Here is a 25,017-nt window from a genome sequence, read left to right on the forward strand (position 1 = left end):
CAAAGGTGCTTGTAGTATGGGTGTACAAGCAGGTTGCAAGAGAGGGCTAAGTCCCAAGTCTCGACTTATGTGTGGTGGACAGAGCGCTGGTTGCTACTCTGTGAGTGAACTCGCTTAGAGTTGTGGTGTTTGTGTATTGCTTGGCCGTGTGTTGTGTGGATGTCCGTGTCATGGATGCGAGCCCTGGTTCCCCTTTTACAGTCTCAAGGGGGACACAGGGTTTTACATGCGTGATTGGTGATTTCCTCTGCTGAGTGGTGAAGCCACAGTCCCGACCCTGTAGATGCTTGCCCATCCCGTCCTTGAGGCATGGCTGTCAGCGTGCCTGCTCCTGTGAGGGGTTACCGAGTCCTGTTGGAGTCGTGGGGGTCGGATCGGTGATACTGCAGCCCGACCTGTAATAGTAGGAAAAGACAGCTAATAGTGACACTGGTTAATCTCTTCCATTCCTCTTTCACTGTGAGGCGGTACACCACAGTGAAAGAGGTAAGGTTACACAGTGAAAGAGGTAAGGCCACAGTGGCCGGGGTGGTTGGAATAGTCGCCTCCATGCCCTGCTGCGATATGGGAGTCACTGCGCCTGTCACGTCGTGGGTACAGGCGCCGTGCGTTGGAAGCCTTGCTCTGTGCTAGGGGATCGCGCGAAGCGGTGTTGGCGCCCGAGCCCTAGAGGGGTCGGGAGAGGTGGAACTTGTGCCCGAGGCCGAGAGGGGTTGGGCGAGGCGATACTTGCGCCCGAGGCTAAGGGGTCGGGCGAGGCGGCACTTGCGCCTGAGGCCAAGGGGTCGGGCGAGCCGGGGCCCGCGCCCCGATGATTGCGGATGGTTTGCTTTGTCTTTTGCGACTTTTATTACTCTGATTTGGGTATCCCTTTTTATGGTACCCAACAGTAACCCCCGAGCCTTTGAAGGGGTGGAGGCACCCTTTCAAAGGTTCTCTTTCAAGGGACTATTTTGTTTGACTTGGAGCTTTTCCACTTTCTCCGGAGGGTGCGCGCGAGCGCACCCGCCGGGTGTAGCCCCCGAGCCTTTTGGAGGAATGGTGTTATTCCTTCAAAGGCTTTTACCCCTGAGTGTTGTAGTTCAGAGTACTTAAGGGATAGGTTGCGTGTTCTTTACACGTAGTGCCTGTTCCCATCGTGCGAGGAAGCCCCCGAGCCCTTTCCCCACAAGGGTCGATCAGGTTCTTTCTCGTCTTGTAGTTACGTCCCTCATTCTTCCGTTCGCTCGGAGGAGGGGTGGGTAGCACCATACTACCCTCGATGGGCTAGTATCGACGTTCCTCGGGAGCTGCAAGCGGGTAAATCCAAGTGGATGTCCGAGTCCCATTCGATAGGGGTCGGCTAGTGGCCTTATGGGCACATCTCAAAATACCCGAGGGCAGTCACGGTGGATATCGAAACCGTTCGCTAGGTTCCGAGGGCTCGGTGCCTCCCTCGATGGGATCCCACTCGCGCGGCACTCGCATGGGTCTGGGATACAACTGGCAAAGATGCGCCGACCCCCTGAGGGGCTCGGACCATGGCCTCTATTGTGCTCATCTTCAGTCATCCCTCGCTCGGTTATCCTGAGGCGACTGTTCGAACCCGCTTTACAAGTCAGTATTGCAACCTCTGGAACGTAGGTGGCCGTGGCCTGGGGATTTTTATCTCGAAAAGTTTTCAGATTTGATTATAGTATCAGGGTCGGGCGAGGCGGAATCTGCCACCGACGGAAAGCACCATGCAATATTTTGCTCGGGGTTAGCAGGGGATCGGGCGAGACGGAATCTGTGCCCGACGTAGACCGCCCTGCGACTTTGGTCAGCAAGGGGTCAAGCGCCGCTTGCCCTGGAAGGAATCGCCCTGACATATCTTTTCAGGGCGCTCCTTTTGAGGCACTGTGCGTGGGGAGTCGAAACGGCCGTGCCGTTGTGCCCGGACCGGATGCGACGTTTCACTTGCGAAATTAATGCACGCGTGCGGCGGGCGTGAGAATCGGGGGAAGTGGGCGTTTCAAATTTTTTTCACCTGGTTAGGGAGCGGGTGACGGTTGCTCTTTTCCCTGTGTATCTTCTGTGCGAGAGGTGTGGCTGTGGTGCGTTCCTTCTATAAAGGCAGTCGCAGGGGCTTCGATTCCTTTCCTCCCGCTCTCGCGCAAAAAGCTCTTGCCTCCTGCTCTCCTTGCCGCCGTCTTTTCCACTCCACCCCGCAAGCACCCTACTTCGCTCGCAGCCATGGCCGGCGACGATGCGTGGCCTCCTAGCAACGTGACAAGGTCCGTGCTAGAGGCGCGCGTGAAGGCTGGGATCCTCCGCCCCATCACGGATGCCGGGCTGCCGAAGTGGATCGCTCCCTCGGTGAATGACAGGGAGCCAAACCCGCCTCCGGGCTATGTGGTTTGCTTCCTGTCGTTCTTGGACCAGGGGTTCGGAACTCCGGCCAGCCGTCTTATTCGAGCGATTCTACATTATTATGAGGTGGAGCTGCATAACCTCAACCCCAACTCGGTGATGCAGGTGGCCGTATTCGCCACGGTGTGCGAGGGGTTCCTGGGGGTTCCTCCCCACTGGAACCTCTAGCTTCACCTCTTCAAGGCGGATATGTCCGCCCGCTATGAGGGAGGGGAGAAAATTGCCCTGCGGGTCGGCGGTTGCACGCTGCAGCTTCGCCAGGCGCGGTCCCATCAGTACATCTGGAGCGCCATGCCTTCGTCGAACCGGGGGTGGCAGAGCGGATGGTTCGAAATCCGGAATGACGACGGGCTGCTCCCGGAGTACACCGGGAAGATGGTGACCGAGTGCCCCCTGAAGTGGGCGTGGGGCGCCCCTACGGAAGAGCAGAAGAGGCTTGCCCCCCTTCTTGTGGGGCTCGAGAAGCTGCGTGACGCCAGAGTCACCACGGCCACGGTGGCGACGGTGTTCCACAAGAGGAGCTTGCTCCCGCTGGCGCTACGGCGGGCATTCATGTTCGAGATGACCCGGGACGTCCCCTGGGTCGGGACGAGGATGCTGGAGGAGCCGGTGTCGGCGTCGGACATAGCCGCCCGGGTCTCTAAGACCACGCACCCAGACCTGAAGAACTCTCGGGTGGTGCCAGTGCACCCTGAAAAGGGTTACATTTCTCTGGTAAGGCGCCCCCTTTGTTTTTGATTTTTGCGTTTGTTCCTTTTCCTCCCTGCCTCAATCCTTTTTTTTGCTCGTTTTGCAGGGGATGGGGATCGTCAAGGACTCTGTGCCCCCTGTCCCTGAGGACAAGGTGCTCCGGGCCAAGAATCGGGCCCGGAACGAGGAGCAGAAGAAGGCTAAAGAGGACAAGAAGGCAAAGGCTGCAAGGAAAGCGCAGCGTCATGAGACCTCCGCCAAGAACCACTGCGAGGCCGAGAAGGCGGGGCTCCCTCTGCCCGACCCTCCCGAGACCTCGGTCTCGGAGATAGAGGGTGGGGGGCACAACACGCACTGGCTCGACGAGCTCGAGGAGGAGGCGGACGACGTGATCCCCCCCGTCGGTGGGGGGATCGAGATCCCGGAAGGGTCGAAGGCCCGAGAGGGGTCCCAAGCACCGGGGGCAAATAGACCGTACCCCACATCATTGTAGATGACGAGGACGGTGCCCCACGAGAGGGCTCTGTCCCCTCGGGTCCCCAGGAGGGGGAAAGGGCGCCAGGGGGTGGATCCGAAGCGCCCCTATGGCCGGTGGTGCCGGAGGGCCCGACTGAGCCCCGCCCAGTATCCGGGGCGAAGGCAGGCGGCTCGGCTTAGGCGCCATAGGCCGAGGGCACTGCCAAAGCTCCCACGCCAACCGCCGCGGAGACGGGGGTCCATCCGACCGCCCCTGGCGCTTTCTTTTGACTTTTTGTTTTTCTCTTTCTTCTGACTTGCGTTATCTCCTCTTCAGCCGGAAGCACAAGGCGACTTCAGTGGAGCTGGCTCCCCTGAAGGCCGTGAAGAGGGGGGCGCAGTCAAACCTTGAGTCGGCGAGGCCCAAGTCACCGCCACCCCTGAGTCAGCGAAGAGGGGGAGCTCCCCCACAACGAAGGGGGGTAGGGGACTGGGTGAAAGACGCCGGATCCCCCGACGAAGGAGGTGGGGACGCCGAGGCCTCCAGAGCCAGAAGAGATGGTCCTGGCCCTCGGGCTATTCCCCCTTCTGGGGATGCTAGCCGGGGGGCTATGATCGTCAGGTAGAGGAGGGCCGAGCCGAGGGGCACTTAGCGTGGTGGCCCCTGTGAGGCCCCACGAGAAGGGGCCGGCCCGACCCGAGGCTCCTGCAAGGGAGGGAGGAGGGAGAATGGCTTGGGGTCAGGACCCCGTGATCTGGCCCAACCCTGACGACCCAGAGGGGAGGGCCAGATTCGTGTTAGACGACCCGTCAGAGGCCTATCTCTGGCGGGGTCTTGAGGAATGTGGGCGCGCGAGCGTCGAGGTGCTCATCCGAGCATCCGAGCTCGTGAGCCCTGATATGTTCATGCTTGCTTAGGTACGATCTCAGTCCCTTTGTCGGTAAGGTGTTTGCGTCTTTGGGCTAACTCTTTGCTTAACACTGGAATTTTTAGGCGCTCCAAGCCGCTTCCCTAGAGAAGTCGACGTTCCTCCGTGAGCAGCGGGACGCCTGGGCGGCCTGTGATGACGAAAAGGCTACGCGGGAGGCGGCCGAGGGGGAACTCGCAAAATAATGCGAGATCTTTGCTGAGCTTCGGCAGAAGTGCTCGGCCCTTGCGACTAAGGCTCGGGAGGCCCGAGAAAAGGTTGCTCCCCTGGAGAAGAGGGTCAGCGACCTTACCCAGGAGTCCCAAGAGCAGAGGGCAGCCGCTAAGGGGTATAAGGGTGAGGTTGCTCGGCTAGAAGCTCTGCTTGCCGAGAAAGACGTTGCCCTAAACCAAGCCCAGGCCGACCTCTCCGCAGCTCAGAGCGTGGTGGCCCGTTGGCACCGAAGATCGGCGGAGAATGAGAAGCGAGCCGAGGGTAAGGACTTAATCTTTTACCATGGCTCTTTTTATATTTGGATTGACTTTCCTGACTTTTATATTTGTCGTTCTGTTTTTCAACATAGTTGGAGAAGAAGATGGCCGAGGCAGCCTCTGCCGCCGACGCCTTGCAGAAGTCCCTTGACGCTGAGGTCATGGACCGCTTGGCTCTGGAAGCCGTGGTCACCTCGGCGTGCGAGGGGCTCGTGGTGTCGATGGGCGAGTCGAGGTCGTCGCTGTGGAGTCGGATTGAAGCTCTCCACTCCCGGGCCGGGGAGAGGATGAAGGAGGCGCTCCACGCCGGGGTGAAGAAAGCCCTAACGGTGGTGAGCTCTCACTACGTCAGCATTGATTTGCTGGCGGTCAGTGAGGGCTATGTCCTTCCTGATGATGAGGTGGAGGCCCAGGAGGAGCTGCAGAGGCTTGAAGATGCCGCGGACGCCCCGGGAGATGCCTTGGCCGCCTTCTTTGACGCCGAGGTGGAGCTTCCCCCCCTCGGCGCACAGGGGCCTGGGCAAGTAGGCAACAAGGCCCTTAAGTTAGATTCTTCTTTTTTGCAAGTAGGGCAACAGGGGCCCTTATTTTCTGTATAAAACATTAATGCTAAATATGAATATTTATATAATTGTTCCTTTTAAGATTTCCTTTATATTTCTTGTTGTCTCTTTTTTCCCTATGCCGACCCGACCATGGCAGCGCAGGGTCGGGTGAGCTATTTAGGGTCTACACTAGTCAGAGCGTCCGAGCCTAAGTCCTTTCCTCTTCCTTAGCAATTTTTAGAAGTTTGGATCCGTCCCCTGTTCCTATGGGGTGAGTAGAGGTCGTCCTTGCCCGTGGGCATGGATCTTTCCTCGGGCTCACGCCTTAAGGTTTAGGGGATGGTTCTGCAGTTTCTTAAATCCCTTTAGGAAATGAAAGAAAGACCCTGGGTCGGGGTGCTTTGACTTGTGTGAAAAAAGAAAAAAAGATTCGGAGTTGCCACAGGGGGTTCCCCCGTGTAGCCCCAGAGGGGGGCTCAGACTCTACAAGGCAGATCCGAGTCTTACTCTCTAAAGAGGAACGACCATATAATTTTGAACTTTCATTTATTCTTTCGAGGTGATGAACAAATGGATATTTTTACAAAATTCTAAGGGTAGAAGCAACGTAGCTGTTCTATATTCCACGCGTTCTTGAAGACCTCCCCTGCTTCGTTGGCGAGCTTGTAAGTGCCAGGTCGGAGAACTTCGGCGATGACGAAGGGTCCTTCCTAGGGGGGCGTGAGGTTGTGACGACCCTTGTTGCTTTGCCTGAGCCTCAGCACCAAGTCGCCGACTTGAAAGGCTTGGCCTCAGACTCGCCGTGCGTGGTATCGACGGAGGGCCTTGTTGACGGTCCTTAAGTATCAAATTTAATTATCAAATAAACAAAGAAAAGGATCCAAATGAAATCAACATCTAGATTTAGGGTTTTATCTAACAGAATTCCATGAGTTTTGGTGTTTGTCTATTTCTGCAGGGGGTTATCAGGAAATACGGAAGAAAGGCCCACACGCCAGGATTACATAGAGATATTAACGTGCCGCGCAATTATCTTACATCTAGAAGACTACAGAAGCCACGGGAAGGAAGCGGAGGCCGAACAGGGCCAGAGGCAGGGCGCCCGCCCTCCTGCCCTCGGCGCCCGCCCTGACTTGGAGCCCAATCAGGACTCTTTCTCTCGGGATATCTCCACCGACCTAAAGGATCAAGAATAACCGTTCAATCAATGTCGGTTTGATCCGACGGCCCAGGTTCACTTGAGGGGACTATATAACCAGACCCCCTGGCCCCTGGAGGAGGCACCCCTTGATCATTATTCATAGACAGAGCAAAAGCTAGGGTTTAGAGATGAGAGCTCTCCTCTCTTCTCTAAACTAGAGTAGATCTAGATAGTAGCGAGATGGAGAGCGAAGGAGGATTAGAGGAGAGGCCGGCCTGTCGGTTCTTCCTCCGGTTGTACTTCGTCATGGTCAAGCTCTAATCAAGCTGGCTCATGGGATGACTCTGGTAATCTACCTCTAATTCATTATGCAATTACTAATTATGTATGTTCTGGTTCACAACTCTTTTGAGTACTTTAATCTATAGGACGCTATAGGTGAGAGTTGTAGTATAGGTGTAAGCGTGGTGCTTAGACCCAGATTACTTGTGGATATCCCCTGTCTAGCTGGATCGTGTGGTAGGCCGCGTAGGTGATAGTTACGTTGGTCCTCTGTAGTCCACATCTCGTTAGCACGACGGGTAGGATTTATCGGCCTAAGAATAAGCATCCTTTGTGGTGTACTCTTATCACGTGGTTCGTCCCAGACATAGATATACCCCTTTGAAGTAGAGAAACCATAGTTATCCTCTCTATTCTGCTACCATCGCCCATATACTAGAATTGCTCTATTCTCTATTCCCATATTATCACTCACTGTTATCTTACCTTTAATATTGTTCTTATTCGATTCTACCATCTTTCCTATTTACACCTATTTACTTATCTTGGTTAAGTTAGAGCGTAGATCAGTTCTCCCGTTTCCCTGTGGATACGATAACACCTTTAACCGGGTAAAAGCTTCAATGGTATCCGTGCGCTTGCGGATTATCTGTGTGCGTATAAATACCATAGTACACTCTAGTGCCATGCTGGGATTGACAACCTAGTATTCAAGTGGTGTTAGCAAGTGTCAACAAGCATTTTTGGCCCCATTGCCGTGGAAATGGTTGCTGAGTTGACTACGAACTAGCTTAATCATTTTCTAAAAAACTAATAATATATATATATATATATATATTTCCTTTTATCTTTTGCCTTATCTGTGCTAATCTTTCTTCTTATCTAATCCTTGATCTCTGGTCTATCATTCAAACATGTCTATCTATGAATTTCATAGACCTACGGGCACACATCTCGAACCACTAAAATCTTCAAAGCCTATCATAGCATCTAGTTTTGAGATAGACCCCGAATACATAGAATTTGTTCAAAAACAACCTTTCTCATGAGAAGGTGAGGAAAACCCATACACACACCTAAGAGAGTTTTATCAAGTCTGTGACCTCCTTCGCATAGAAGGAATGTCCGATGAGACCCTCAAATGGAAGCTCTTTCCGTTCTCTTTCACGGGAAAAGCTAGACATTGGTACAAACTCAAAGTAGGGAGTGTTCATGGAGATTGGAAGGAGTTATATAGTAGTTTTCTTTCTAAATATTTTCCAATCTCCAAAGTGGCGGAACTTAGGCGTGAGATTATTTCTTTTGGACAACTGGAAGAAAAATCTCTTAGGAAATCATGGGACCGCTTTATTATCCTTACTCTCACTGGCCCAAAGCTTTCTATTCCAGAAGAAGTTCTTCTAATTCACTTTTTTGAGGGCCTTAGTGGGGAAAATAAGCAAACCTTGAATACAGCCTCTAGAGGATCCTTCTATCACCTACCTGCTAGTGAAGCTTGGAATTTGACTGATTTATTAAGTGGAAAGTCTCCTAGCTTTTATATCCCTGAGAAAGAGACAAAACCAGTTCCTAGACAAGAAGAAGAAGTTTCGATAGCCAGATCACAACCACTTCAATTCCAAACTTTAGCTATCGATCCTAAACCATCAATACCCCAAAATTCTCCAAGGGAGGAAGGAATTCCGACCTTAAATCTTTCAGATGCTGATAGTTTAGACTTCTGGTTCCATAAGAGACCTTCAAGCAGGGATAATTCAAATCCTCGCAATAATGGTTCTCTTAGGGAATGTCCTGGTTCCTGTTATGAAGAAGTCGAGGATGACACATCAAGTAAAGGAGAGCTAAGCCATATTGAAAATTCTAACACCTCCCCTTTCCTGATCACAAGTTCTAAATGGCTAGAATGTGTAGAATGGATGGATAAGGAAGAAGCCTTAATGAATTATAACTTTGGTTCAATTTCAAATGGTGAGTTCTTGACTCCCTTTGAAGATGGGATTCATCCAACTATAGAAGAGGACATAAGTGAGACCAATCCAAGAGGAACTCTAAACATTCAGATTGGAGACGAAGATAACATTAATGAGCAAAGAATTTATTTCATAGCCACTTTGTTTACTCCATGCCCATATGCAACATCTTCCCAATCTATTGGTCTCTCCAACATCACCACATTTGAGATCTCCAACCCCCTCTTCATTTCTATTTATAAAAACTTTAAAAGGGCGGTTGTCGATGCATATGTCTATAATAAATATTGCAGATCTCGTTGAGTTGATCTTGATTTAGGTCAGCGTTGGAAGGGAAACCACTTCGCCGACATAAATTGATGGTTTCTCAAGGACAAGCTTAGTGTCCTAAAATAAGCACTGATCAGATCGTAACATGAGTTTTTGCAACATTACCTTGTGTATTGAGCATATAAGGATAATTGTAAAAATATTCCTTCGGGTATTCTTGTCACTAACCTTTACAGGATTGGAGCAAGAAGATCGGATGAATGACAAGCACAAGGTATGTCCAACCAATCATCATACAATATTGAATTAAATTCATCCAAACTTGAATTCTGCAAAATTCAAGCTTGGGGGAGTACTTTACATAAAAACATCCTTTGCCATGTTGCTATGTTGGTTGTCCCTACATTTAAGACATGCTCAATTTGTTAAATACTAATCACACTACTTCATCTCCACTTGAGTAGATCTCTATAAATGCTGTCATGCTACCTTTGTCTATTTACTAGTAAGTGTTAGTTTGGAAGTACTGCACATAATTCTATTGGCTTTTAAATTAAGCATGGTGCTTAGGTTAAACAGCCTTCCTTAATCTGATTAGACATGGAGTCTACTTCGGTTATTGAACAAAAAACTGCTTGTGTAGACAATGGTATATTTTTGTCGGACTAACCCCTATAGAAAAACTTTCAATATCGATTTGGGAAGTCCTGAGATAAACTCACATCAGAGACAAAGAGAGTGACACATGAAGTTTAACAATTTGCACAAGAAAGACATAGCTCATTCATCATAGAGAGATGATCCATGGAGGGTACCACAAACACGATGCACAACCGCTAAGAAAGGAAAGCTTCCACAAGGTGATACTGTACCATCACTCTTCAAGCAAGGTAACATCTTAAGGTACTTGACTATCACTTTTATAAGCTTCTCCTTGGTTCTGGCGTTCATATAAATAAAAGAGACAAACATGTATGATTTACAACTCTAGATTAACCAAATCAACTGATTCAACATGTTTAGTCCTTTAACCCTTGTTCTTAGTACTACCTCCATGATCCCACACTCCTAATCATATGAGCTAAAATGTTACACATTCAATCATTGAGAGATATCAAGAAAAAGACATATACATAGATTGATTATCTTTCTATAAGGTTGAGCGATCTGATCTGACAAATGTTATAAGTGCTACACTCATGAACTTTTCATCCATCAACTTTGTCTTGCTCACTATGCTTAGGGTTAGAGAAGAACAAATACACTTTAGGTTCTGTTGGTGTTTTCCACCAACAGGACCCATGCACTTGATCTCTGTCTTGTCTCTATGAGCAGGTACACTTTGTGCAAAACACGAAGGAGTTTTATAACTCTCAGACTCTACCAAGTGAAGGACCTGGATCTACGAGCACAGACACACAGAGCAGGTTACTGCCAACGCCGCACTTCGAACTGCTGGGCAAACGAAGAACATGAGTGACACCGTATCAAGAGGTGCAGACGTCAAGGTCCGCACCTGAATCCAATGACGCACCTGAAGAATGAACACGGTGAGAAGTCTTGTTAAGAAGACTTAAAACATTGAACCCTCGCCAAAAGGTAAGATCGATAGTTATACATATTCATCCTTTCTGCATTCCCTTTTCCCTTTAATTATTTACTTTCCTTAAATAGATTATTAGTAAATCATGCTATCTTGAAAAGAAAATAAAAATGTTAAAAAATACTAAGCGCCATGTGAGTATACGAGTGGCATAAAACCCATAAGTACCTTCAATGTGGTGGCATAAAAATAAAATAAATATTTCTTTTCTGCTTTATAAAATAAAAATATAAAAACAGGGAGTAATATTTATTGAGGAAGCTCAACATGATGAAGGCTAGATATTTATGCTAACACCTAATTATTTCCACAAGCTTTGTTGTCTATTTGAGCTCCACAGAATTTAAGAATCAAGAAGACTAGTAGACGGAGGACATTCTAATCGCTGTCAGAATGCTGCTGACTTTCAAATACACCTCTGCCACCTGCTAGCTACATCAAGAGAAATTACGTCAAAATTCAGCTTGGGGGAGAGCACCCCTATTTATCTCGCTAAGTATTTCTACCTATCTTTATACTTATATTATATTAGAATATTAAAATACATAAACTATGAAAAAATAAATAAAGATTTTGTGCTTATATATATATATATCTCTTTTGCTTAGTGTGTTTAATAAATAAAGTGGCTATGCTAATCTGAATCTTAATAATAAAACTCTAGCATGGATATGATGAATAGTTGCTCTGCCTAATTTGCAAATTTGAAGTTCTCTCCCAAGTTTAGACATAACTGTTATAATTTAAAGCTTGCTCTAGATCTAAACTTGTGGGATGAAACCTTGATCTGAAATCTAAGTTGTTAACGGATATGATATGGGAAGGCTGAGCTGCGGTTTATCTGTTCCTAGAGATGCTAGAATTCTGGAGAATTTTATCTTTGAAAAATCTTTAAAATATTGCATGATGAGTTCCTGTATGATGGAAGTTTAAATTCCTACCACAACCATATATACATGCTTGCTAGACTTTGAGCCACACATTTATTATTTACTGCTTATGAGCATTGAGTGTGGTCAAGCTGTGTAGACCCTTAGGAGCTTGTCATCTGGTTAAATCAAGGTTTCACTTGCACATTCACTAATATATGCTACTTCTACTCCGGAAGTACCATCCACATATATCCACTCATTTCCATCTCTAGAACCACCCAAAAATATTCTACTCCTAATCCGGGAGAGAATAACCAAAAATATTTTTGTTTTTCCTTATAAAATAAATACTCAAGTTATCTTGTTACTACCACTTGCTATATTATCTCATGAGATGAGTGCTCTAAAAAAAGGGAGAGAAAAAATATACGAGGAAATAAAAAGGGGCAAGTGCCCGGAACCTCGAATGAAAAGAAAAAGAGTGAGACGAGAGGTAAAAATGGACAAGTGTCCGACAGTAGAATTAAGGGTACAAGATACCCACCTGAGAGAAAAAAATGAAAGATAGAGCATCTCATTCTCCTCATAAAGTTTCAAAAAGCAAGGAAGGTATGTATCCCCTCAAAAGAGCAAAAGTAGAATTAGACTTCCACCATTGTTATCACCATCATCACCATACACCATTCATTCGCCACACATGCACATCTTGATTTGACTTATTGACTTGTTTCTCTAGATGCATGGTTTGACTATGCAATAAATGTTTTGTAAGTATGTATTAGCTGTCTCCCACCTATGAGCTCCAGATATTAAAGCCTTATTAGAGTAGGGTGAGAGAGAAGGCAATGTCACTATGCCTTATACCACAAATACCACATATCTTGAGTGAAGGCATATACCATCACTGCCTTGGTAAGGATCCAGAAATACCACAAAAGAGAGATTTAGAGAGTCATACAAGGAATCTCTGAGTTTTATTTGAAAATTTGCAAAAACTCCAGAGCTATAGCTGATCAAGAATAAGAGACATGGCACTTGGCTAGACTGTTCTATCTTTTAACTACTCAAGACAGAAGTGACGGTTACAAGTCCCATGGTGAAAGGTAAAGTAAGTAAGTTTTAGTTCTTGACAGTTTACTCTAACTCAGAGATGAGATCTTATTTAAAAGCATGTGTACCGTCAAATTTTTAAGATATTGCAACAACTTCTGATCCATTGCTGAGTCTATCCTTGCTCAGGGACTAGCAAGAGGTAAGCTTTGGGGAGTTTGTTGACGGTCCTTAAGTATCAAATTTAATTATCAAATAAACAAAGAAAAGGATCCAAATAAAATAAACATCTAGACTTAGGGTTTTATCTGACAGAATTCTACGAGTTTTGGTGTTTGTCTATTTCTGCAGGGGGTTATCAGGAAATACGGAAGAAAGGCCCACACGTCGGGATTACATAGAGATATTAACGTGCCGCGCAATTATCTTACATCTAGAAGACTCTAGAAGCCACGGGAAGGAAGCGGAGGCCGAACGGGGCCAGAGGCAGGGCGCCCGCCCTCCTGCCCTGGGCGCCCGCCCTGACTTGGAGCCCAATCAGGACTCTTTCTCTCAGGAGATCTCCACCGACCTAAAGGATCAAGAATAACCTTTCAATCAATGTCGGTTTGATCCGACGGCCCAGGTTCACTTGAGGGGACTATATAACCAGACCCCCTGGCCCCTAGAGGAGGCACCCCTTGATCATTATTCGCTATTCATAGACAGAGCAAAAGCTAGGGTTTAGAGATGAGAGCTCTCCTCTCTTCTCTAAACTAGAGTAGATCTAGATAGTAGCGAGATGGAGAGCGAAGGAGGATTAGAGGAGAGGCCAGCCTGTCGGTTCTTCCTCCGGTTGTACTTCATCATGATCAAGCTCTAATCAAGCTTGCTCATGGGATGACTCTGGTAATCTACCTCTAATTCATTAGGCAATTACTAATTATGTATGTTCTGGTTCACAACTCTTTTGAGTACTTTAATCTATAGGACGCTATAGGTGAGAGTTGTAGTATAGCTGTAAGCGTGGTGCTTAGACCTAGATTACTTGTGGATATCCCCTATCTAGCTGGATCGTGTGGTAGGCCGCATAGGTGACAGTTACGTTGGTCCTCTGTAGTCCACATCTCGTTAGCAGGACGGGTAGGGTTTATCAGCCTAAGGATAAGCATCCTTTGTGGTGTACTCTTATCACGTGGTTCGTCCCAGACATAGACATACCCCTTTGAAGTAGAGAAACCATAGTTATCGTCTCTATTCTGCTACCATCGCCCGTATACTAGAATTGCTCTATTCTCTATTTCCATATTATCACTCACTGTTATCTTACCTTTAATATTGTTCTTATTCGATTCTACCATCTTTCCTATTTACACCTATTTACTTATCTTGGTTAAGATAGAGCGTAGATCAGTTCTGCCGTTTCCCTATGGATACGATAAAACCTTTAACCGGGTAAAAGCTTCAACGGTATCCGTGCGCTTGCGGATTATCTGTGTGCGTATAAATACCATAGTACACTCTAGTGCCATGCTGGGGATGACAACCTAGTATTCAAGTGGTGTTAGCAAGTGTCAACAGGCCTGCTGGCGGAGTGTAGGAGGGCTACGTCTCTGGCTTCATCCACCTGGTCCAGCGCGTCTTCTTGGAACGTCTTGCAGCTGTTTGCGTCGTAAGCTTGTACCCTTGGAGACCCGTACTCTATATCTGTTGGTAGGACGGCTTCCGACCCATAGACCATGAAAAACGGGGTGAAGCCTATGGCTCGGCTTCGGGAAGTCCTTAGACTCCAGATCACGGCCGGCAGCTCTTTGAGCCACCTTTTTCCGAACTTGTCCAACCGGTTGAAGATCCTTGGCTTCAGACCCTGGAGGATCATGCCATTGGCATGTTCCACCTGACCATTGGTCTTTGGGTGAGCAACTGCTACCCAGTCCACATGTATGTGGTGTCTGTCGTAGATGTCACGGAACCGTCCAAATTATAAGAGCACAAGTACAAAAACAATCACCGAAGCGATCAATTTATCATACTTGAGCCCATATAACTCCGGTAGTCCATCAAAATCACGAGGGATTTCAAACCAACCAACATACAAGCCAAGATCGTAGTGATTCAACATAACAAGTCACACGTTACATGCATTTCACAAGTAGTTCAAGTATATCGGAGTTTGATAAGGTTATTACAACTCAAGTTTACAAATAGCGGAAGCAAAGTAATTTGAAACCAATATCACTTTTATTTCAAATACATGCCAGTACCGTGGTCCATTCCAACAAAAGCATCATAGATGAGGTAAGTAGGAAGGATCATGCCCATGATCTTACTCCTTCCCTATAGCAGGAGTCATCCAAATCTTGCAGTAGCTATGATACATCACAACCTGCAACAAGTGGGAATAAACCCTGAGTACGAGAATGTACTCATCTAGACTTACCCGTCATAAACCAGAAATAAATGACACCAAGGAGTATGCAGGGCTGATATATAAGTGGAGTTTGCTGGACGACATTTTGCATAAAAAGCTTAAGTATAAATAGTTAAACCTTTCTTATTTAGCATCCATTTAATTCTCATTAACCTATCAACTAGATTAGCACCTGTACTATAGCAATCACTTGATTAATATCAATCAATAATAACCATATCAGGTTTATCAAGGATGTGATCATCATCATCATCATCATCATAGAACCATTAAGTTATTTAGTGAATGCTACGTTTGCCGCTGCTCTGTCAAGTTCTCACTATCCGGGAGAGACGGCGATTCGAATCGATTCCTATCCAGCTGGAGGGGTATTCCTAGCACTCACCCAAGCATCCCCCGTCGGAGAGCCAACGGGTCACCTTTGGTACGACTCAGGAATCGCGGTTCCGATCAGCGCCGCACTCCCAGGGCTACCACTCTGCCAGGGAGGTCAGGAATTTTAACTCACCTGCCTTTGGACTTACGCCAATTGTCCCCCGCACACCGCACTTCCTCCGGTAGTGCGCACTTTATACTTGCCGGTCTTCCGGCCTGAGTCATATTACTCGGCTTCGCGGTCGGAACGAGTTATCCGGCCAACTAAGTGTTAGGCATGCGTTCAACATGACAAGAGGACGTACAACGGTCGGTCCTTAATCGACACAGACGGGGATAGATCCACACCCAAGACCTCCATGCCTTGTTGCTTCACTATCATCATCCCGCCCGGTCTCCTTTCATATTATTAACACATGGTTCTTTTCCACGATAGCAAATATAGCCAACCGTGATCTGGAATCCACCTATATCCTGCAGGTGACAGGAAATCACCTGGCTTCTACCGAGCTAAGCATGGCTAAGCAGAGACGTGATCCTAACTAATTAGGATTCAGGTTATATATATACTGGACAAGGAAGGGTATATATATGCAGCAAGGGTTTCATCCAACTCCTATACTTAATGCAACAATACATATATAACAAATATATACTCATTCACTTTCAAAAAGTAGGAGGCTTATAATGCTCCGGGGCTTGCCTGGAATGTGACACCGAGTCAGATTAGTTAGCTTGCTCCGTCTTGGTGACATCTAAGATCATAACACTTGCTTAATCATTCCATCTTCGGGATGATCCACCATCACGTCCTTCACGTGGTTCATCTAGCGTACCTAGATGACATGCAAGATGCAAGTGCATGAACACATGGAAGTGCAATAGACAAAGCATTACATACAAGAAGCATGGCAAGAGCATGGTTACATTAAACACACTTAAGCACATCTCATTGCTCAACTTAATGATTACACAACGAACATGCTAAGCCAACAAGGAATGTAACACTAAACATCTTAGACATGGCATACATGTTTCACTAGGTCTCAGGTATATTAACTTGGCCATTACTAAAGACATGAGTCATACATAGCAATATACCAAGCAACAGCAATACAAGGAATTTGCCATTTTTAGGACTGTTAATAGCAGCTGAGAAAATAAATCATAACTGGAGTTACACAACTCCAAAAGACATGAATTAAGACATTATGGAAAGCTTAAGAAATTATATACATTTGATATTTAGACATCAAAGCATGATTCTCAACTTAAGCTGGTCGAAATTATAAAGTTCCAGAACCTGTCTCTCACAAACAGAGAGCAGTCATTTCTGAAATCAAACTTTGAACAGACATAACTCACAAACCACAAGGCAAAATACTACCAAATTTTAACAGCAGCTAGATAGGTGAATTATCTACAACTTCGCTATAAACAAGATTCCCAGAAAATACCATTTACATATTGTAATCCCAACAGTTCCACAAACTGTCCAGAAACAACAATTGCAAACAATTAATTATTAACTTATGTTTCAAACATGCATTTGAGCAAAACCATTATTACCAACAGTTTGCACATAACTAAAGAACACCAGAAAATATAGTGGTCATTACCAAATAAATATATTTAATGCCTTTCTTAATTTATTTGGATAATAAGGTGTATTAACGAACATATATCAAACATGCACAGTATATTCAACAAAAATTACAGTAGATTGTACATACTATCCATAGTCTACTGTATAAATTTCACTACATTTGAATAAGCATAGCAACATCTATGAAAAAGACAAATTGCTATTGCAATTAACCATGTGAGAACAAGATAAATCTAAAACTCACATTTTCTTCAAACACATGACCATAATATATATCAACATGATACAACAATATCACAGAATGGTAGTGGAACAACATTTTCCATTTTTATATTTTAATTTACAATTATAAACCATTTATCAAGCCCTATGAAGACATCTCTGTTCAAATCATGGACAGAATCTGTCATGCCACATTAAACAGCTATAACTTGAGGTTCACATGTCCATAATTTATGGTTGTGTACTTTCTAGAAAGCTTACGAAATTGTAAACAACTTTGTTATAAACTTCTAGAGCTAAATCTACAACTAACAAGGTCTTACATAACAAACAATGCAATCCAGTCTGGGTTTAGACAGAAACTGGAACAGTACTTTAAACCACTATAACTAAACATATGCTTAACCAAAAATTGTGCTATTTATCTTTTTGGAAAGCTTATGAAAAGTACTACAACTCATATATTTTCATCCAGGCATGATTCACAACCTAACTGAGCCAAACAATATAAACATGCAGATCCACTCAGAATAGGAGCAAAGCAACACAGAGCATTTGTTATTTTTATAACTCTTAATCTATCAATCCTAAATTCATCAAACTTTTACCAGACATCAAATATAATATGAAAAGCTTGTCACAATATTTTCACATTTATTTTAGCAATAATACAGTGGTTATGAAAAAGACAAATATAGCAAGCAATTAAAACCGAACTGCACAAATCAATTTTTACTGCTAAAACTGCAAACTAAACATGGCATATTATAGATCTACTGCATAGAGAATTTCATAAGGATTCCAAAAAGTGCACATTTGCTATTTTACGACTTTTCTACGAATCTCTATGCATTTCCAAAGTTTAACCACGAAATCTGCAAAAACAAAGGAAAAGGAAAACAGATCTTTCACCGGGGACCCTGGAGTTTCCAAGAATCACGCAACAGACCACAAACACTATTCATATGAGTCTTGGCTTCGCATCTGGAACCCTGAGTTGTTTCTTATTCCAACCCGAGGTCCTTTCTCTTCCACAGAACCGACCAGGAACGCTGCAGGCTGGTTAGCTCACATGGATGTGGACACTGGCAGCAGCGAAGGAAGGGCTCTGGGGCTTGCCTGCGGGCAGGTCACGGCTGTGTCTGGCATTGGCTTAGCCCGAGCTGGAGGCGGAGCAGCAGCACCAGGGCAGCGACCACGCATGACACCGTCGTCGACACTGCAGGGGAAGGGAAGGTATAGGGGTCGGTGCGGCTAGGGTTTCGACGTGGACGCGCGTAGGACGTGGAACCAAGTGCTGTAGAGCTCTGCAGGGAAGGAGGAGAGGGAGCAGCGGCGGTGGGAGGAGCTCTGCTGCTCAGCAATGGTGGCCATGGTCATGGCGAGGAACTGGACAAGCAAGGGCGAGGAGAGCGAGAGATGACACCAGAGAGAGTGGAGAGTGAGCGCCTGGGGATGGGGAAGCATCTGGTGAGGCTTGGCGTCCACTTTAGACGAGCAGGGGCGCATGGCAGTGGAGCTCTGCTATGGTGGGGGCGCGCACTGGTGCATGGCGGCCACGCACACAATTCATCGAACACGTGGTGTGCAGCGAGGTAGCGAAGGTGGGATGCCGGTTTGGGACATTTCTGGGCCGAATTGCACCTTAGGCCAAAAATGAAGTTTACTCTACTCTAGACACTCTCCAACTTTGATTAAGGTGCCATGGTCATTAGAGTTATAGATTAGTAGATAATTTGATGCCAACCTTTGAGTGTCAATGAATTGATAATGGTTAGCAAAACTCAAAATTGATGACCGAAACGAAGTCAAACTGGTGTCATCTTTCAGTATGATCTTGTCCACAATATATACTCCAACTTTTATGAAGGGATCAACTCAAGTTGTTTAACAAAATTTGGAGAACGTGGAATGCCAACGCGATGAACTGCAATCCCAGACTTAGAAATTCTAAGTACTGGAAACTATAGCAGATTCAAACTTGTGACCATTATTTGACATGACTAGATGATGATTCAGATATGAGGCCTTAAACAAAGTTTGTAGAATATGATCTGAGCTACAACGTTTGTTAAAGGCTCAAAGACTGTTCCAGCTTGGTTAGGAAGATACAAGGCTCCCAACTAGGGTACCCGAAACTGAGCACCTTGAGGACTTAGCCAAATTTCTGGGGTTCCAAAACAGCACTGCATTGAATCTTGTGAGCTTGATTTGACTAGGATAGGTACCAAACTAGGTCTTGACCATTAAATAAAGTTTGTTGTACAGAAGCAAAACTATAACTTTTATTTAAGGTCAATCCTCATAACTGGTACCAAAGTCAAACTTTCACTTTGGTCAAAGTATCAACTTGATAAAGCTCAAACTAGGATTTTAGAGCAAATAAAGCATTTTCTTGGCACAAGCTCAACATGAACCCTTCATGACTTTTGTTGTAGAGTTCATCTAGAGTCACTTGGTCAAGATTGCAAGGTTAGGTTAGTAACCCAAGGTTCCGTTCACTTAATAAGGTCATTCCAACAATCATGTAACTTATCCTTTCATTTGACCTTTTGAATCCAAACTTCATGAAACTTTTTGAGTGATCAACCTAGGTAGAGATGGAGGTGATACATGTGAAAGAAGCACCATCAACACCCACAAGCTCTATTATGTAGGATCATCAAGCATTCACTTGTCACAACATCAAAGTATGTTTCATACTATCATATATGAACAAGTGATGCTTATGCTCATGAAATGTAAGTGCCAAAACGCAAAACAAACACCTGGGGTGTTACAGCCCTCCCTCCTTAAAAAGAATCTCGTCCCGAGATTCGGTGAGAAAGACTTTCAAGGGAAGAGAAACAATGTTATGCATTTCCCAGCCTCAAAGATAGCATTCGAACATTAGAGAAGCTATGTTGGACCAAAAGTTTTCTGATACTTACTTTTCATAGTAAACATTGGTCTGAAGATGAAGCATTGTTACTTTGGGAGGAATCCAAGAGAGCACTGTCCTGCGCACTTTGTTCTCAAAGTATGAAGGGTGGTTCAGAGCATAAGCGGAGCTACGTGTGTCATCAGTCTCTTTAATGAAACTAATACAAACCATAAGAACCTTGCACCAAGTCACAAGCTTCTAAGGGTTTCTCATTATAGTGGTTCCAGGCTCATTCACAACGTTTGGAAAGTAGTCTTCTACCAAAATGGTTGGAGTATAACTTTCCAAGCGTGTAGTTCTCTTTCTCTGATGACAAAATTGTACTTACCAACCCGGTTAAGAGAACGGTGAATGTGATAGCTGACTTTGTTGGTTCAACAACACCTTCCATGATCATTTACTTCAAGGGAATCCTTGTATGCAAACAACAAAAGTTATTTGGGTTGAAATAGGTGCAACTTCTTAGGTAACACATAGAAGGTACCCAAGGCATGTAGGAATTGGATAACCACTACCGAAGAAGGATGATTGTGTGACCCAGAGGTCTCCAACAGTTGCAAGTATTCAACCAATTACCACTCAATTCTGCATGAAACTTGATAAAAATTCTGATCCATGAGTCTTCTAACCTCTGACCAAAATTCAGCTCAAATAGGCAACATTTGCATAAGCAGAACGTGTACATACTAAACTTGTTCGGTGCTGCAATGGCAGTGTTCTGGACTGACAAGACATCTCTCAACTCCATGTTTAATTCACTAATTGATAAAACATATCTCTTGTGGTTGTCACTCCATCATTACTTTCCTTGAGATTAGCCTTGCTACTAGCAACCATACAATTGCCTCTCAGCCCAATATTTTCCAAAGCTTCACACTTAACCACAACAATTACAGTTGATACTCAACAATTGGTAACCTCCAAAGCTAGGAGATAAGGATTCATACCAAAGATGGTTGACTTTAGTTGTATGACCATGATGCACATAAAGATCAAGACTTAGGAAAACTTGGTCATATGCACAACGGTGATGATCGATGCTTGTTTAACAGATAACTTGTCCGACATTAAGTGTTGGGTGCCCTTTTGGGTTCGATGAAGATGACCTATGTTGCTTGTTAAATGCTCATCGTCATTGTAGGGATAGAAAAATACTGTCATTTGTCTACCATCTCTTGCAGTCTGTTAGTTTTTATGTCAGTGACTTGTTCTTCAAAGGTTAACCTCTAGTTGACTTCAAAAGAATGTCCTATGACATCTGGTTGGACATAGGGAAATTTCGATATGATATGGTGAGATTATCAAGGAAAGGTCACAAGAAAACATTTCATTGGTATAATTCCATAATGGATCATGACTAGAAACCTCGATACCAGCGCGTGCCGAGCAGCACATCCTTGTGTCGGCCGCCCACAAGAGGCTCTCGGTTTCGTCGCGGCACCGTTAGCTACTGCTCATGACACCATTATTAATCATACAGTCAATGAAAAATTTCATGTGGCAGAAAAGTTAGTTGTATGAACAAGCATTGTGCAAAGGAGGGATAGCAAAGCAAAGGTAGTCACAAGGTTTGGAGTCAACATGGAAGTGACCTGAAGATCCAAAACACAACACAGGAGAACATATCTTACTTGTTGAAGACAACTGATCATGGATCTTGCTTTAATTTCCACAAAATCATTGTGTTAACCAAGATAGTTACCAGATAAATGATTAACATGAGATCATGACTGATAATATTTAAGATTATGGAGAATTGGAGGTTCAATAAACGAGATTCAAGAGACCAAGCTGATACTTAGATTAGGGCTTCATCAACACAGCAGCAACATGATCTGTCATGAAAAGATTATGAGGCTCATGCAACAACAGATAAGCATTGCACTAGATCCACTATAGGACAAGGAACCAAGTGGTCTGAGAGGATTCTTGGGGTAAGGTTTTCGCACATAGAAGGAAGACACCCAAGACATAAGCCAGCATGTGAGAACATAGATGAAATTATCTCCAGCAACCAATACTATAATCAAAGGTGGTAGATAGTAAACAGAACATGATGGGAATGTGTTGTTATCCTTTACTGAGTAGGTGCATACTCTTCTCCAGTCGAGAAGATAAATCTCACTTATGTCCAAAAAGGCCAGCCATCTCAAACATGTGCATCATGTTGACGGATGGCACAAATTGACCAAAACATAAGCAAGCCATCGAGATAGATCAAAGGGTAACCCAGTTAATTGGGCAGCAAGCACAAGAGCTGAAGAATGTTCTTTAGAAAGATACTCACTAAGATGATTGTAGTTAGGATACAACATGAATATGGTGTACCCCACTAACTGTGAGCATACCTCCTTCTACATGCACGTGTGCATGTGGTTCAAGGCTTTAGGGAATAATGACATTGATGCATAACCAATGTAGTAAGTTGCATGATTAAGAATGATTGGCATCATGATATGAGATTCATGATTTGACAGATAACCATTATGCAACCCAACATCTGGTTCTTAGGACAAGGATCATGATACGATATTGTACCACAAAGTAGGTAGATATGATCATGTCTTTAGGAACAGGATGATTTCTTTTAGATAGGTAGCAAAGGGTCCAAAAGAATTTGGGCAAAGCTCAACCTGGGACAAATCATGGGCAAAAGTTGATATTCAAGAAAACCCAACGAGGTTTGGTTAGGTACAGATGCATAAGCTCATGTGTTCTAAGCAAGAAGGTGTCCTTGAGGGAACTTATGAGATAAGCACAATGATAAGGCTTGATGACAACTCTTGGTCTCACCGAGGACAAGAGGTTAGACAACTTGTGCTGCAACCACACCTAGAAAGCAAGGCAACCACACATAAAAAGAACTACTGTGTAGGTAACGAAAAGGAAGAACCTAACACCAAGCATAGCTACTCAAGCAACATACAGCAAGGCATTTTATCTAATTTTACACAAGCAAAGTGACATCATATTAATTCACAAGTTACTTATTGTTAGAACAAGGGTGACAAGAGCAAAGTTATGCATAGGGCAATCAATCATGATGATGCATGCTTCGTCCTATTCGTCCTCACAAAATTACCAGCCTAAGGTGGTAATCACGTTCTATATCGGTGGCATAATACGCACACTCTCGATATAAAGCTAGTCATTAGCTACAAACAATCTACGCATTCGTGGTTAGCGTACCTGCAGAAAATTTCATTTCAGCCCAACCCAACAATGATATAAGTGCATGAAATGAAATACTAGACTATAGGTTGAAAGCTAGATGCTTCCATATATATATATCCCGATATATATATTTCAGCATCAAACTACCCGAAATGAGATACGCCTATCCATACATAGCGACATGTATATATGGCCGTACCACTAACCCACAATTAAGTACCTTCATATATACATGTGTGTAACATGTAAATATTCCAGTAACCAAAACTAGCTCTCCCCTAGACCGACGGTTGGACGATCATGCTCTCACAACTCACACTTACCTGAGCGTAGGTGCAACGTTGCAAAATTGAAATCTATCAACATATATGGCTAATTCATATATGAGGGCTACCTCCACCATTTGACCACAGGGTAGCATAGTGCGGTCATTATACATACATACCTTGGCCTGGGCGTAGATGTAAATTGATCCATACATTACCACTCAAGTGAATGGCATCCATACAATAGCACGCCGTATGGACGACGAAATAAAAATTGCAGTAAGTAAATCCCCCCATAGTTAGTACTCAACTAAGCCACCTAAAGGTCCTTAGTTGGGCATAGAGGAATGACCACTGGCATACTTAGATTAAAAGTTTAGATTTGAACACACCTATATATAGCTATAAGTTGTCCAAACTGATTTTTATAAAGAAAAGCTTTGTTTTAAATACACATGTGACATGTTTACTGTTGAACCTTGCTCCGATACCAGCTGTCACGGAACCGTCCAAATTATAAGAGCACAAGTACAAAAACAATCACCGAAGCGATCAATTTATCATACTTGAGCCCATATAACTCCGGTAGTCCATCAAAATCACGAGGGATTTCAAACCAACCAACATACAAGCCAAGATCGTAGTGATTCAACATAACAAGTCACACGTTACATGCATTTCACAAGTAGTTCAAGTATATCGGAGTTTGATAAGGTTATTACAACTCAAGTTTACAAATAGCGGAAGCAAAGTAATTTGAAACCAATATCACTTTTATTTCAAATACATGCCAGTACCGTGGTCCATTCCAACAAAAGCATCATAGATGAGGTAAGTAGGAAGGATCATGCCCATGATCTTACTCCTTCCCTATAGCAGGAGTCATCCAAATCTTGCAGTAGCTATGATACATCACAACCTGCAACAAGTGGGAATAAACCCTGAGTACGAGAATGTACTCAGCTAGACTTACCCGTCATAAACCAGAAATAAATGACACCAAGGAGTATGCAGGGCTGATATATAAGTGGAGTTTGCTGGATGACATTTTGCATAAAAAGCTTAAGTATAAATAGTTAAACCTTTCTTATTTAGCATCCATTTAATTCTCATTAACCTATCAACTAGATTAGCACCTGTACTATAGCAATCACTTGATTAATATCAATCAATAATAACCATATCAGGTTTATCAAGGATGTGATCATCATCATCATCATCATCATAGAACCATTAAGTTATTTAGTGAATGCTACGTTTGCCGCTGCTCTGTCAAGTTCTCACTATCCGGGAGAGACGGCGATTCGAATCGATTCCTATCCAGCTGGAGGGGTATTCCTAGCACTCACCCAAGCATCCCCCGTCGGAGAGC

Source organism: Sorghum bicolor, chromosome 5, assembly GCF_000003195.3.
Source record: "Sorghum bicolor cultivar BTx623 chromosome 5, Sorghum_bicolor_NCBIv3, whole genome shotgun sequence".
NCBI lineage: Eukaryota > Viridiplantae > Streptophyta > Magnoliopsida > Poales > Poaceae > Sorghum > Sorghum bicolor.